The following is a 17,992-nucleotide window of genomic DNA, read 5'->3' as shown; positions in this document are numbered from 1 at the left end:
TTTTGTGTGAGGTTACAGAGCAGAACTTCAAATCCTTCAACTGTACAATACCTATTTAGCAGGTATACTGCATATTTTTAGGTCCTGAAAGACCAACTGTACCTATTAAACAGAAAGGTACCCATATACCAACCGTCACAAATAGCATTTTTGGATTATAAAATTGATGCACCTGTGAACTAGGATTATTTTTCCCTACACTATGTGTGCCTACCATAAAACTAAAACATAGAATGGTTTTAATGAAATATTTTGATGCACATAAATGGAATGGTATGAACTGTACACTAAAGTGTCTATGTGCTCAAGAAAAAGTAGAAGATACATAAAAATCATCTACCATGATGAACCTGGTCTAAACCCTTAAAAGTCTATTGCTATCTATCAACCCAAAATGTATTTGACACTGCATGGATGTCTTATTATATAGGTTAACATTACATTAAAAAAAATACACATACAACTGTTTTAATCTAAATTGTATCAATCATTTCTGCAACATGATAAAATGCGTCAACATTTATTTCAAACAACAAACTATGCATCATGTGTATGATTCCCATAACGTTTAAAACATGTGATGCACATTTTATAAAGGTTTGTACTACTTTTTAGCCCTAAAATTGACGCACAATAAAAAGTCAAATATAACTTGAGTACATATGCCCCAAAGGTTTTCATATATTTCTGAGGAAAACCACCACATCTGATCTTGTATTTCTCCTGGACACTCTGGGGCAGGTCGTTCAGCATGATGTCAGGGAGCTGTATAATCCTGGGACCGGGTGAGCTTCTTGCAGCGGGTGGGGGTAGATGGTCAGGGAGGATGCTTTAATATATAATATAGTATATAAAAAAAATTTTTTTTCCAGGTTTATTACCCGAATAAATTACACATGCAAAGTCTAATTATATAGCAAAATGCAACATCATTGAGGAAAGACAAATGTTGTGATTTTAACAATGTAAAAATTGATTAAATATGAAAACAATGCATCACATAAGGTTTTGTTTAAAGCTCACAATTAGTCTCTCCTTCTCAAGAAAAAAAATTATACTTTGGAAAAAAAAAATTGTTGGATTTATAAGTCCGATTGGCAGTGAAGTCTCTCTATACTAGCTCACAATATGCATGTGTGTGGAACCAGGAAATGCAAATTTCTCTACCGGCAGCCAAATCATGAAACTGTCTTAGTCTTTCTGTGTTTATTTCTCATGGCCCGGGGGAGGTGTTGATACAGTAGCTGGTCCCATTACTTTGCCTTTGCTTTGTCGTGTAATGGGTAGGTGAGATGCAACTGAATTGGTCTGACTTATAGTAGTGCACAGATGAGCGTGAAGGATTAGAAAACAACTGTTTGAACTGTTTGCAAATGTAATAATAGTTGCAATATCACTTAACTGCCTGTGTGTGCAGTGAAGATTTATGTTAACAGTATGAACAGCAGACCAAGCCCTACAAAAGTTGACATTGATATTATTGAATACATAGCCTCTCCCCCCTACCCCCCCCCCCCCAAAAAAAAAATTACACATTTTTTTGGGAGGGGGGGGGAGGGGGGTTCCAACCCAGGATAAATTGCACATGCCAAGTCTTAGAAAATTGCAATACATTATGCCACCTCATAGAGAAATAAAAAGATTGGTATTTTTATAAATGTAAAAATTGATTAAATATGAAAAAAATGTATCACCTAATGTTTTCTTAAAATCCCACAATTATTCAGCCCTTCTTGAGAAAAAAAAATATGCTTTTTTTTATGGACTTGAAATTCACATTGGCTGTGAAGTCATTCTAGACAAATCACAATGCAAGACTTATCAGCCATGCGCATGCATGTGAAACCAGGAAAAGTAATTTCTCAGTCAAGAGCCAAAGCCTGAAACATTGTGTCTTTGTGTGTGAATGTCCTATGCCCCCGGGGAGGTGTTGATAACGAGTCGAATGCCTTTTGCTTGGCTTTGAGAGGGTGTGGGGGACAATTGATCTGTCTTGGTCTAATTCTGGGATGAGCGTGAATGATTTCTTACCCAAATAAATTAACATGCAAAGTCTAATTATACAGCAAAATGCATCATCATTGAGAAAATACAAATGTTGTGATTTTAACAATGTCAAAATTGATTAAATATGAAAACAATGCATCACATAAGGTTTTGTTTAAAGCTCACAATTATTGTCTCATTCTCAAGAAAAAATACAGTAATGTTACTTGAATTTTTTTTTTTTTTGGATTTCTAAGTCCGATTGGCAGTGAAGGCTTTCTACACTAGTACACAATGAACATGTGTATGGAACCCTTCAATAGAAAACATTAGTATAAAAATAATTATTTTGATAAGTTCAGTGTACCATTATTTGTGAAGGCATTATACAGTACACCCCATTAACCAGGAAGTGGACTAAAAGCAAGAAACATCTCGTTGTGAAATTTTATTACAGGTTATATGACGTAATTGAATCGATCAAATACTGTACAGTGCATAGTCTGTTGTCCAAAATAATAGCGTGTCAAAGTTTTAAAAGCCTGAAGCTTGTAATACTGACTGTATAAAAGTAAAAAAGGCAACGTTTAAAAAAAGCGATATTATAGTTCCATCGAACTTCATCCTTATCTTCTTGTGACGATCGATTTCAAAGTTTCTTTTCTGTAAAAAAAATTATGCTGTAAGTTCCGGTAGTGCACATGTGTCAAGTCACGCTCTAGTGATCATTGTACAAGCATTGACGGGCTACAGTATGGCAGGCATACAGTACACTACTATATACTATAGAGGGATTTAAAGTTAATACTGTATAGTACATTATATTTACCTCCATTATAAACGTTGCCAACAGGGTGGAGATGAGCCAATATTAGAGGTGTATTGTGTGTACAAGCTGGGGTCACTCATGTAGTCTGCATTAAAGTTGACAGGTGTCTGCTGAAGCTGGTAATCAGGTGGGGCCATGTAGCAAGGATTGTGGTTCACCAAGTTTTCAGTGATGGTCGGCCCGTTATTGCAATAGTATTGGTAAGCCGGTAGTGGCACATTGCAGGTTGGGGAAGTACAAGTCTTAAATGGATTAAACCCGACCTGTCTCCTTTTGAAGTCGCATGATCAAACATACCGGCAAAAGCAGGGAGCACTGACCATAACCCCTGGTACTTCCCGTAGGAGGGGCTATGCAAAAAAAGCAATCATTAATAGTTAAAGTTTGCCGAATTGAATTCTTCCACGCACGTTGATTTGGTGAAAATTTGAAGAAATCATATTTGTCAATGATGTAGCCATATATCTCTGCTAAAGTTGACTTCTTATCCGTTCCAGCATTAATTGCAGAAAAAAATAAATATGTATAACTTCAGTCTGGCTTAGTATAAGGACTTGACATGATGTTCAGTGTATGTCCATTCAGCAATTGAGCAGGCATAGCAATGTAGAATAATGTTCACAACATTCTGTTTTGAAATTGTAACTATGAAAGGTCTCAATTTGATATCATCTTCAGCGACCAAGGTCAATTTACAATGGATCACTGTAGTGGACACTCTTTTTATCTGGTTTTTAAATACCTGCACATTGACTACATATTATCCACTGGATAGTTTAAGCAAAGGGACTCACTTTTACCATCTGGTGGATATGTGCAGAACTTCCCCCAAACAAATCAGAATCCATGCAAATCAAGGAAATCAACAATGGTCAATAGAGGTGTGATTTGCAGCCTTCATGGAAGATTAATGAGTGAATGCCATGTGGAATACAGCAGACTTTACAAAAACGGCTCAGAGAAATGATCGGATAATGGCCGCTGCATCGGTAGGAAATGATAGTGTGCCTCTTGTGGGGCCATAAGGGATTTCACAAGGGGTAGCCTGTAGTCGAGTGCCCCTGGCTATGGGTTTCCTGGACCTGACACATATGTGGGGGTGGTTACAGGTGTCAGTACCATGGGGTAATGCCTGTTCTGTCCTCAGATCTGCCTAGTTTTGTGGAAGGGTCACTAATCCCTCCCGAGGTATATAAGATGCTTCCTTCCCAAAATGAAAGATTCCAGGATGTAGCCTGCTCCACAGTGAGTGAGGCAGTTCTGCCTTGTCCCATCAAGGGGTAAGGAGGCAATGACTAGCCCCAAGGGCCTCAAGTCATTGGGGGCCTAGTCAGGGGCAAAGCAACAGCAAGATGCGACGGAAGGTGATCATCAGCAGGGTGTCATAGAGTACCTCTCGTGTGGGAGATGTATTCAGCTGGCCTGCCAATAAATGGTACAAAGTTCCACGTCTCCTGTCTGTCTTGGAAAGGGGTTCCTGTGGGGTTCCTCTCTGCCTTTGCGATGGAGGCGCTGCACCAGGTGGATCAGAAGTAATTCCCTTGCCATTCCCCATACAACGAGGAGACTCAGGCATCCTGATATACAACAGGTGAGCTAGTACAGCACCCAGGTACACCCGTAACAGCCAAATCTCCCTTGGGGGGAGGGAAGGTGGTACATATACATATATATATATATATATATATATATATATATATATATATATATATATATATATATATATATATATATATATAACTATTAGAAAAAAATTCGGGGCTCAAAGGATGAGCTTTTTTTCTGTTTTGTCTCATTTCACTCGAATTAAAAAAGGTTTTCTAAAGTTCATAGTTTGACTTGAACATTGAATTCTTAAACTGCTCAACTCAGATTTCGACTTGAAAAATGAATTCTTGAATTACTCAGAGTTCAAATCAAACGTGCCAATCCTTAGTAAACTTTACACCATTTTGTTAGTCTTTTTTCTACCATCTTCTCTCTGCTTATGTTCATTTGGACATGTGGTTTATCACTCCTTTTGAGGACTTAATGAATTGTAAATAGCATCCCTAGCCCTTTCTTTTTGCAAAATCTAACATTATACTTCTACCCATCACTAGTAATTTGGTAATAAGATACAATAATTTGAAAATCATTGGCATTTGCAGTCCATACACATAATCTAAATGTATTAGCATTGGACTATGAACACTTGACCACTCCTGAAGTTTTGCTAGGTTCTTCCAAGTGTTATCCACCTACAGTGTGTCTCATTGCCTTTATTGTGCCATGTGTATCAGGCATTATTACCCCAGTTAACACAAGTTAGCACAAGAAATAATGCAGAAAATATTATGTGCATTAAATGGATATTGCATCCATTTTTTTAATGATATTTCTTGCCATTAATATTGCTATAGTGTAAACGCATCACATTGCGTTAATGGGTGCAAAACTGTCTGCTTCATCTATACTTTCTTTTTCATCCCCTATATAATATGACTAATAGGGACATTGATTGGCCCAAGTACAAAATTCTGTGGGAAAATGCTGTGTAAGGTTCATTACTTAGTTGAACTCCATTTACTATAATTCGGTGTCTTTTAGCCAATTATTAGCCACATCAGGACTTCTTGATTGACCCTTAGGCAGCTCAGCACATCTTTATCCTTATTTGTTTGTATATTTGCTGGTTCAAAATGCAGTTAAAGGAGCACAGCTATCTACAACAAAAGTAAACTAATGCTAGTGCAATGGTTAAAGGCATTTAGTATCAGGGTGATTGATGCTTTGTTTTTACCGAAGTTGGACACAAATAAGTATTTTTAAACGTAATGAGCTGAGATTTGAGAGAGGTTTAATTACCACTACCTGACCCTTTTTGTGATGTCTCTGTTTGTTAGGCAAGTGCTTGCACAGCCAGAACCTCCCTCTCTCCCCATCCCTGATTCTTGGATAAGAACAGAGTGGGAAAAAGGTAAAGCAGAGGCCCCTAAAAATATCAACTTGTAATTAATTTCCAAAAAATCAAAGCAGTCAAACTTATTAGCATGACAAGAGACAAGATCCACAAGTTCCATTAACTTTTTGAGTGCTGCAGGGGCAGCGACACCAGAGTGCCACGGCCCCTCCAATTCTCATGATAACGTGACCAGTCATGTGATCGCACCATCATTGATCATAAAATAGAAGCACACGTCATCAAAATAGTGGTCGTCATCAGTGGAGATCATATCCTGCACTCCATAGGTGCACAGAACTTGATCTCCCCTAGTAAAGCGAGCATTCTTTAATGTAGCTACAATGTCATGGGGCCCCCTGAGTGCCCAATGAAACCCATGACATATTAGCTATGTCTTGGGGCACTCAAAGCATTAAGTGACTTAACAGAGTGCATGTAGAATTTCTGCGGACTGGATAGCACAGCTCTCAGCTGGTTCATATATTTTCTCACTGGCAAGTCACAGGGAGGTTATTTAGGCATGCAGTACTCTGCACCAATGCCCCTGTCATGTGGAGTGCCACAGGATTCTATCCTATGTTGTTTGCAGTGTACATGCTGCCACAGGGTAACATAATCCAATGGCATTACCTGGATTATTACTGCTATGCAGATGACACTCAACTTTACTTTGCACCAGGCACTAAGGACCCATTATAAGTCTTCATTAGATGTTTATCTGAGCCCCTAGAATGGATGAGTGCGAATTGGTTGAGGATTAATCCTGATAAGACAGAACTGCTCACCATCGGATGACAACAATACTACAGTTGAGTCAACACACTGGCCTTAAGCTTGGGGGCTCCAAATTGCTAAACTCTGTCTGATTGTGGAACCTTTGTGTTATCCTTCACTCTGACTTGGTCCTTAAACATGAGGTGTCAGCTGTGATCAAATCTTCTGCCACCTAAAGATTTAATCCTTGATCCAGAATGGCTGGTATTGAATGCTGCAGCCAGGTTGTTAACTAACCAGACATGACACATGACACTTGTTGCCACATGACACCTGTTCTCCATTCTCTGCACTGACTGCCTATAAAATGATGAATACATTTCAATATTGGCTTGTAGACATTCAAAGCACTACATGACCAGGGTCTCAGCTATCTGAAAGACACTACACTCCTATTCGCTCACTTCGATCTGCAGATGAAAGACTCCTAGCAGTTCTCAGAATCTCCTTGACTTCCTTTGCTGCTCCTACTTTCTGGAATACTCTGCCTCGTACGGTTTGAGAGGGGGCACTCTGGAAATGTATAAAAACAGGCTCAATACCTACCTGTTTACCTAGGCGTTTAATGAATAAACCACAACCTGTCCACCATTTAATAGCTATTGTACATCCCATCCTGTATTGTATATTTCCTTGTGTTTCGTCTCTTTTATAAAGTTATGTTTTCTTCTTTTTCCCTTTTTTTTAACTGTGAACTGCTTTGAGTCCCATTGGGAGAAAAGCACTATATAAATAAAGGTATTATTATGATTATTATTAATAATAAAATGTAACGTTAACAACCTAACTTAAGGTCATCTGACATTAAGCTTAATAGTGTATTGTCAAAGAACAATAACATAACATGAAGTCATATTTTCTGCTGTAAAGATCGTTGCATTACCAACAGTTTAATGGCCGTTAGTAATATTTAAATGCAAATTATATTCAAATGAAACATTACCCAAACAGAGGATATTCACAAAACTGAGTTATGGTTAACATGGTTACTTAACGTTACATTAGTTAAATTATAGCTACTCAAACCCAGACCCTGAAATGGGACCTTTACGTTCTGTATGGTTATAAAGCCACTGTTAAGTATGACATAACATACTGTAGGATTATTTTCCTATTCTCTTTCTCAGCTTGTGCAAAATACTTATTTCAGTGTCTGGATCAGAGTAACACCAAGACATACTTAAAATGACGGTATTGGAATATCACACAACGTTATGCAAACGTGAAGTTAAACCTATGCTAGTTAGATGTACAGTACAACGGACATTGGTTTTGCATATAATTAGCTTTGAGGATACACATTCACCTCAGGGAACATAATGTTCATTCTTGTTTGCACTACTTTTTCGTTTTGTGCCACAGTTTAACAGCTTTGTGAATCTCTAGCCAGAAATGTGTTTAGTGAAGATAATTAGGAGCACATGACTCGGGTTATCGCAACAGTCTATGGGAGTTAACTCTGGAACTGGTTACCGGCACTTGATCTACTATAGTGACGACGGTTATTCTAACACAAACCAGTGGCAATCGCCAAGAAAACCCAGGTACATGCTGGGTCTAGTTTAAGGCAAGTTTAAGACATTTCTGCATTGACTAATGACCCATCAGATTAACAGTGGGGGTCCCTGGCAGTCCCATTCAAACTGAATGAGACTGCCAGGGAACCCTACTGTGTTAATCCAATGGATCATTAGTCAATGCAGAAATGCCTTAAACTTGCCTTAAACTAGCCAGGTTAAACCCAGCATGTAACCGGGCTAGTTTAAGGCAAGCTTTAGAATACTCGTTGTCTCATCTGAATGTGTCCATTAGACTGGTTAATTCTTTACAATAAATTGTGGTTTGGCTAGCTATGTGGGACTACATCTTAAAAATGATCAGATGTATTCAATTTATCATTTTATTTAAAACTTTCAAATATTATCCTTGTTGATTGTAATTTTTTTTTCTTGCTATGTAAAACTCAAAAATTATCTCTCAACAGTTGTTTTTTTGGATGATAAGTACATTTTGTACTTCTCCTCTCTCATTTTACTGTATGCATCACTTTGAAGCGAGAGAAGTTCCTGTAGTAAAAACCTGCATTTTTGGCTGCTGCTTCTTTGGGTAAGTGGTTGCTGTCACAGGGGACCAGACATTTACACCTTTTATACCGGGATCATATCACTGAGCAAAACAAAATGATAAAACAAATTGTCATTTATTCCATTGAAACCGACGTACATACAGTGGATTACAAATTACAAGAGAAAAACACACTTACTGGGGGTCTGTGGGAAAAAAATAGACTTTCTTAGCTTCTACAGTCCATAAAACATAGTTTGTAGTTGACCAGGAATTAGCCCAAGATGTCCTGGAACTCAAATCGGCATGAGGTTCCTGACGCCACCGCTGTATCTGCTCCAGAGACACCGAAATCCCTTAACCGGGAGATGGCACCAAACATTCGGCTTGTAGTTCCAGCCGCGACCGCTACGTTCGCTTCTCAGAACTTGGACCCGAAAAGTGGGTCTTAGAAAAAAATTTTACCTTGAAATTTCTGAATCCGGCTCACGTCTATTTCTCCAAGAGCATCTTTTGGTGATTTCGAATTTGCCGCTATAGTCCTGGTGTTCAAAGTCTTAGAGAATCTCAACACCAGATTGGTTGCAGGGTTTCTAATAGTATTTTGGAGTTCATTCACAAAATACTACAGCCAATCCCAGCATGGGAACCTTACAACCAGCCAATCGGATGCCTGACATTCATCTGAATCTGGGCAAGGGGATCTTCTGAATGAAACAAGGGCATGCGCGAGTTTGCCACCTTAGACACTGGTCATGCAGAAGCCACCCGCTGGCTTAGGTGCCTCCAGGTCTGGGAAGGCAAATACTTGCCGGATCGGCTTGTATTGATCCCAGGACGTGGGTACTTCACCTAGCCATCCTGCCCAAAGGTTCTTCACACCTCATGCAGCATCTGTGGCTTTCAAGTCCGGACCCTGGGTAGACACAGTAGCACCACAGCTTGGTAGCCATCTGGCTCACTCAGAATACCGGCTTTAATAGTCCCAGCTTATTTTACAGTGCATAAGCATAATACATTTTAAACATTCCCGTTTAATAAAATAATGGTTAGATGCTTAGGTTCATTCCCAGAACTGTAGCTCATTCCCTTAAGAAAACAAAAAACAAACTCAGTTAGAACTAAACATGCTTAGGTGCGTTCTCAGAGCTGTATCTCCTTCCTTTAGTGAAAAAAGGATATAGTTTCATAAAAACTCTTGCAACCTCAAATATGGTTGAGTAACCCCCCAAACCTCCATACTAGTTTGGGGGAACCTGGGGATATACTGGGGGACCCTCACTAACTTAGGGACCCCTGACTGTACCCAGGATACACATATCCCTATGCCCCCCTTTACCTTTCTGGTCTGTGCTGAAGCAGGGAAACCTGGCGGTGAGTCACGTAACTGATTTCAATGGAGGATTTTGACCGGGGTGATGTGTCTATATTTCCCGGGAATCTGACCTGATTCCGGATACAATTTTGGGGTGGCCAGCAACTCTGTACATCGGCTACCAATACACAATCTGACAACACTTTTACTGCAAAACCCCTCTTGAAACTCATAGCCTCTGAATCTCCACTGGTTAGCACTCCTGGTAGGTAAAACACACAAATTCTTTATTGTCAAACAAGCATATGCATTTCATGTAGGACAGACAGGGTCAAGAGCTGACACTCTAAAACACCAAATATTGCTCAGAGGTTTCCAGCCGGGCATACTACCTCATTAATGGCCTGGTTACCCCCTCACCATCACAGTTTCTTAAAATGTTAGAAAGGAAAAGAGAAGAACTATTGATGTTGAAACTGTATCTGCTGTAGTCATCAAGTCATTAGAGTTTAATGTAGACATTTTGAAGAGGCAATCCCAGTCTAAGGGCAAAAGTTAACTAATTCCAGTGACACATTTAAGCTCCCATCTGGGTAATTCGTACCTTTTACCAAAATCTGACACATATAAGTATTTGTCATTTATTTTTTTAAAGTTAGACTTGTGAGGGGTTTAATTTACTGTGGCTAATCAATTTGTGTGATGTCACAGTGTGATCAGTAAGTATTTGTACAGCCAGAGTTCCAGGTCCCCTTAAATGTATTGGTTCTTTGATAAGAACAGTTGGGTAAAGAAAACACTTGATTGACAAATACTTTCCTATTCAGAGGCCCTTAACAAATCCACCTGGCCAACTAGTTAGATTGAGTAAAAAAGAGAAAAACTTAAGGTGATAAAGGGATGGCTCATTTTCGGATTTACAAAAGGTATATTATGATCTCTTCTGGATCAAGCCTTTGTTACTGAGGCCACAATGTCTAAAATTATTCAATAAATCATAGTTTGTTAGTGAGCTTGTTCAATACACACTACTTTTTCCTATCCACGTGGACTGCTCACCAAAAAATGTTTCAATCTATGTAAAAATGTTCATAAAAGTCTCTTACTTTTTAGAAACTAATGGTCATGTGACTAAGAAAATGTTGAAAATGATTGTACAGGTTCAGAAAAGTTTGGGAAAGAGGGCAAATTACCTAAACCCTTAGAATGTTTTACATTAACTAAACTTCACTTACAAATATACTGAAAGTTTGTGATTAAGTAAATTTAAAAAAATTAAAATAAAAGACATTTTGTTCACTTTTAAAATAGCTGTCATGTCCTCCCACATAATGTGAACAAGACTTGTGCAAACAAAAGATTGTATTAAAAACTCTCTTGATGATGATACCATCTCAGTTGCTGCAAAGTCGGCCCCCCAAAGAGAGTCTCCCCACTATGCTTTCCCTTCACTACTCCTTAACACTAAGCCATCATCAGGAACAGACAGACACTACTTCAAAGACCTGGAGTTTATTAGAATGTCACCCCTGTGTCTCTGCTATGGGTGTCCTCTGTTGGAGAAAAATGAACTGTGCAAATAATAGCAATAATCCAAGTTAGATTATAAATAGACACTAAAAGAAATTAACTCTCCCTGCAGCTAGTAATATCTCTCACCTGGTGAGAAGATGTCTGTAGATAAGAAAAAAACTAATGCACATGGAAGAGATAGAAACAAAACATAGTGTGGTCTCTTTGTAAAGGAGAATGTCCTGCTGAAATAACTGCACTTACAGTGTGTTGTCAAAAGTAGATAGATAAGAAAAATAGGGTGCTCAAACCCAGGGTGATTCCATCCAGTTCAAAGGACAATAAGTCATTAACCCTGGAGATACCAGTGGGAGTGGGTAGGCAACTGTAGACTTGTAAGTAATAAATGACAGCCGTCAAAACTTAGCCATAAGAGTCTAATACCAATAGAAACCCACTCACGTCATCTCCACGGGTGATAAACAGGCGTTCCAGCCACGAGGGATCCAGAATCCAGGTACAGCCAGAAGAAAAGACGAATGGCGCACAGCCAGGGAGCCAGGTGTGGAGTAAAAACACTGTTCTTTATTTGTGCATGCAAGGAGACAGGTATATCCCCTTGGGGGACAAAGACAAAAACCTCCTACGCGTTTCGGACCTACGGGTCCTTTATCAAGGAGTGTGGGATGTGCTGGGATAAGGCCCCTTAAATACCTAGATTATAATAGGTAAATTGAGGAAATCTGTGCAAAATTACGTCGCAAGCCCAGTGCGCATGCGCGTGACATCACTCGTGGCGCCGCACCAACGACCCAATGGATTGTGGGTATGGACCGCCCCCCGTTACTGTCCGCGCATGCTCAAACTGAAGCTTGAGGCTAACCTGGCTCATCTAGTCTCTGTCTCTGCTCCTGCCCATAGTGACGTCACCGCGGGTGTCCGATAGGCTGATACACATCGCTGCATCACCAATGAGAGTGTTGAGCAGCCGATGTAGCACCAATCAGGCAGAGTACCCTGCGCTCACACCAAGGGCCATCAGAGTATACAGGGAACTAGTACTAACAAGACAAAAAACTTAGTGACAACACACAACAAGAACAGACTAATATAGAAACAAATTCTTACATATTCTTGTTTTGAACGGTAAACCTTATCCATGCCGATCCCACATATAAAAAGACATACAATGTGACACATATAGACACCCTAAACAAAACCATATCCATATTATGTGTTATGTATTGTGAAACATTTCTCTTAAAATATGCTACAGAAAAAATATATTAAAAACAAAATATACAATTAACAAGACCTTTTCTGATATGTCTTCTATTCAATGTCCCCAAAGTTGAGGAAGAACAACTGTATGATACCCTTATAAGAAATCACTTTTACATTTTTAACCTCTCGTTTGCTAATCACTAGTCTTTTCTCAACATAGTTAATATAGCTTGAGAGAATTATATTTTTAGCTAATAGCAACTCGGGATAATTACAGTTATATTTAATAACAACTGCCATATAGTTTGTAAATCATAAAGGGATTCCAATAGTTTTTAGAGTAGGATGCAAACTTGGTCATAACAATAGCCCCATAGAATATCTCATACAGAGGAAACAGTAGTACACTAAGATGATGTGGTTGTCTATCATTACTACTAAAATATTATAATTTTCTAATTTAGTTGATTAATCATTTATGCAAAAAATGGGACAGATTCCATTCTACATTTAGACCGCAGGGAGTTCTGGTTTGAAGCATGAATATCCAGTAAGCCTCCCTGCGGTCCAGGAGGTTAAGTAAATCACCTCCTCTTTCTTTGGAAAAGATTTTCTCAATTCCCTGGACTTTAAGCCCATTGATTTTACCTTTGGGACATTGTGTAAAATGCTTAGAGACTGGGTGGGATGTATCCCCTTTCTTAATTAATCTGATGTGTTCGAGTATTCTGTTCTTTAGGGGTCTGATGGTCCTCCCTACGTAATTGATTCCACATCCACAAGTCAGTAAGTAGATCACATATTGGGTGTTACAATTTATGAACGACTTAATTGGAAAATCCTGATTTGATCTACAACCCCTAAAATGTTGTGAGGGAGTCATAAACTGACAAATCTTACATCCTCCACATCTGTATGATCCCTTTGTTACAAATTTTCTAACAGATGGAGGGGAGGACGCCACGTAGCTAGGTGACAAATAAGTAGCAATGGTTTTTGCCTTGCGATAAACAAAACGAGGGCCCTTTTTCACACAGTCTTTTAGGCTCCCATCCATTTGGAGGATGTTCCAATGTTTACGGATAATATTCTGAACTTGGTTACTACATCTATTATATTGCGTAATCATAAGTGGAACATCCTCTTTCATGAAATTGGTGCCTCTATTATTCTTGTTCTTGCTGATTGTTACTGAATCCTTGGTTGGATCCCCCTGTCTGTTTTTTAATAGATCCTCCCTATTAGTCAATGCAACTTCTTGACGAATATTAGTCAGACGCGCATGTGCACTGGGCTTGCGACGTAATTTTGCACAGATTTCCTCAATTTACCTATTATAATCTAGGTATTTAAGGGGCCTTATCCCAGCAGATCCCACACTCCTTGATAAAGGACCCGTAGGTCCGAAACGCGTAGGAGGTTTTTGTCTTTGTCCCCCAAGGGGGTATACCTGTCTCCTTGCATGCACAAATAAAGAACAGTGTTTTTACTCCACACCTGGCTCCCTGGCTGTGCGCCATTCGTCTTTTCTTCTGTTGTCAAAAGTAAGCGATGACTCCACTTGAGTCTAGATGATAGCATTCATTCTTAGGCTGCAGAAATCAGCTGGGCTCTTGTCACTCAGGGCATACTGCTGGGCACCGCTGGGCTCTTTTTCCTTTTGGAGCAGCTTTTAACTGCTGGGCTCAGCTGGGCTTCTTGAAGTCATCCGCTCAGATGGTGAGAGTAGTGGAAAAGAAAACAAAATGTACCATAACGCAACAAGTTTATTATAAAAATACACAGTAAAAACACAATGCATGCACTCACAATGTGTCAGTTGAAAGAGGGCAGTAGTAGCACTTCACAGCGATTCTCAGATCTCCTTTCTGTCCTCCAGTCTGGAAAAAACGTCCTGCGTTCTTCACTCCCGGTGCATCACTGAACTTCCGCGTCACGTGGGCTCAAGTCTCGTCTCGCAAGACTAGACTAAGGACAGTCAGAAACCATCCGTGTGGAGTGCCAAAGTCCTCAGCTCCTCAGCGACTGTTCTCTACCCAGCTAGTTTTGCCTGAAGCTTTGTCAGAGGTGTTTGATGGAGCTGCTTAAACTCTCCCTAATTATACCCTATTCCCATCATGGGTTAATTGGCAGACCAAGATAATTAATCAGGAAAAACGATAGTAACTACAAGCAAAGTGCACACTAACATGCACATATACAATATGATCATAAGTGTGAATACATTATCAAATGTGGGTAATGTCATACCAAGAAATCTTTTACAAAAATGTGAACTATATTAAAATTTTAAATAATTGATGTAGCAGATATTTAAGCAATTAATATTTGAATAAATGAATTACACCAAAGTTCCAAATTAAACTTACATGAATTATTGATGATTAAGGTTCTCATACATACCTGAAGGTAAAGAATTTATAGAGGGCATACAAAATGTATTTATATTGCTTACCATCACATTTTACCTTAAAACAATATTAACATCTCAAAATTATTGTCCAATAAAACATTTGAAAAAAAGGTGGAATTTTCTTGTGGGTTGAAGGATTAGTGAGAGTACTATCAATGAAAAACATATACATTGCGAAAAAATATATATGTATTTCCCGAATCCCTCATGAATTGAGACAAAAGGAATAACATAGATTTATAAAAAGTATAGCACGTCAATCTCTAAGTTTAGACCCGTGGAGCTAGAGTCTTTAATTTAAAAATTCGTTCAATCTCTAGCTTATTAATGGCTATGCATCTGACACCGCCTCAATAAGATTGTTTTGAAAGATCAATCCCAAAAAACTTTATTCCAGTCGGATTACAATTGTGATTCATTTTTAAATTATTAGAAACACTTTGGGTTTCCAATCCCATATGGATATTCCTAATGTGTTCTGATATACGTATTTTAAATTTATGTGTAGTCCTTCCAAAATAAAATTTGTTACAGGGCCATATAAGCAGATATACTAGAAATGTGGAATCGCAGGAAATAAAAAAATGTATGTCAAATGTTATGTCATTTGTATGGGAAAGAAAATCCTTGATAGTTTGGGCAATGCGATATTAACTCTACAACTATTGCAATTTGAACACTTGTGAAAACCTACTAGTTTTTTTTGCTGTTAGCCAAGTGACATTTTTGTCAAGTCTCTTGATTTGGTAGGGGCTACTTGATCTTTGATGTTTCTAGCCTTGGTAAAAATCATCTTAAGTTTTTTTTGGCAATAGGGAGTGTAGGACTGGGTCCTTCGTTAAAAATTCCCAGTGTTTAGAAAATATCTTTCTAATATCTTTAGCTTGATTGCTTTTTTGTGTTATAAATGCAATCTCACTAAAGTTTACATTAGTTCCCATACTTTTATCTTTATATGTAATCAAATCTGACCTGACTAAGGATTTAGATTTTTCATAAGATTCTTTCACAATTTCATTTCTATAGTTCTTCTCTTTAAACTTATTTTTCAAAATCCCTGCTTGCTGTTAAAATCTATCAATTTTAGAACAGTTCCGTTTCAGGTGACGGAACTGTCCATATGGTACATTATTGAGCCACATAGGATGGTGGTTGCTCGTGGCTAAAAAGTAGCTGTTCCGATCGACTGCTTTAGTAAATGTTTACATCTCAATTCCTCCCTAATCTATGTAAATCACAAGATCAAGAAACTCCAACTTCTCTTGACTATATGCAGATGGGAAATCCAAATTTAAAGGGCTTCTCCCGTCCAAACAACAGTATGTCATCTATATACCATTGGTACAGCACCTGGCTTGCCACAAAATCAGCCATAGACCAGATGTAATGTCCCTCCAAAAGTCCATTAGGAGATTGACACAGACCTGGTCCTATAGCCATTCCCTTTGTTTGTAAGAAGAATGTGTTTAAAAAAAGGAAAAAGTTGTGGTGTAGGATAAACTTAATGCATTTAAAAGGAATTCAATTTGCATGGATTCTAATTCACCAAATTGATCAAGAAAGAATGTTACTGCTTCACATTCATCATCATGATTAATCACGGTATAAAGAGATGTGACATCACTGGTGACTAAATAGTAGTCATCCTCCCATGTCAATTGTTTCCTAAATCAAATCTCGTGTATACAACTTTAGTTTGGTGATGTATTCCTGCAGGAACACTATGTATTTTGACAAATTGAAGGTCAATGACTCAATTCCCGATACTAGGGTCGACCAGGTGGATTGATCGGATCTTTGTGTATTTTTGGCAAAGTGTATAGTATCGGAATTCTTGGTTCCTTTGTATTCAATGAATACAAATTTATCAAGAGATGATCACAAAAGAACCCCTATTACTGAACTAAAACCATTAGTAGTCAATATTGACAATGAGCTAAATGTCTTTATATAAACTAAATAATCATGATTTAATTCTGAGAATTGTGATACCATGTTAAAATACAAAATAATACAATTTTATTAGCAAAACTCATCTAAGTGCACACATATACACAATTGAAAATGGAATATTATTAAAAATCCCAAAGGTTGGATAGGATGCCGGAGATCTAAGCTAGATCAACTCTATATAGAGATACACATAGTAAGTAAATGTATCATAATTGCTAGATTCTCCTTGAAAGACACAGTCCTTAACAGCAGCAACACAGATATATTGTGGTTGCAGTATGTGAAAACTGAATTAAATGTCACATTAGGTATACTGTAGATTAATTTATCAACAACACCACTTTCTTAGCTGGTAGCTCATTTAATTGGTAACTATATGAACCTAATACAAGAACAAACAAAGTTTCAGTTCGCCCTAATAAAGCCACCATTTTGGTAGCTAACTAGTTATTGAAAGAAACCCACAGTAACTATAGTTCATTTTAGTGGTAGTACTCTCCTTGTTGAAACAACATTGTCTTTAAAGTGGTTAATTAATCTATTGCAACCCACAAAATAAAATGTCATACAATGTATCTGCAATCTATAGCAACACCACCGCTTTAAATAGCTAGTTGGTCACAAAGTAAACCCCCTCTGTTTTGCTTCTAAGGCTGCGTCCACACTAGCGCTGAACGGGCGGCGTTTGCGGCAGTTACTTGCATATATAGATATATGTAAGTCCCCACTCACGCTGTGTGCGCATGCTTGGGCACACACGCTCACCCGTGCTCGTCGCTTAGAGAAACAAAAAATGTATACTTTCCTGTACGCTCAACTACCCGCAATGACCCCCCCACCCGCCCGCGCGTGCACATGCGAATATGCAGGACACCCGGTGCTCATGCTTGGAGCACTCTCCAAGCATGAGTATGCTCAGCGCCAGCGGGGACTCACCCTAATGTATCCGCGCTGATAATTCAGCCATTGCTTTCTTTG

This window comes from Ascaphus truei, chromosome 2 (genome assembly GCF_040206685.1).
Source record: "Ascaphus truei isolate aAscTru1 chromosome 2, aAscTru1.hap1, whole genome shotgun sequence".
In the NCBI taxonomy this organism is placed as follows: domain Eukaryota; kingdom Metazoa; phylum Chordata; class Amphibia; order Anura; family Ascaphidae; genus Ascaphus; species Ascaphus truei.
Note: the sequence above shows the minus strand (reverse complement) of the source record.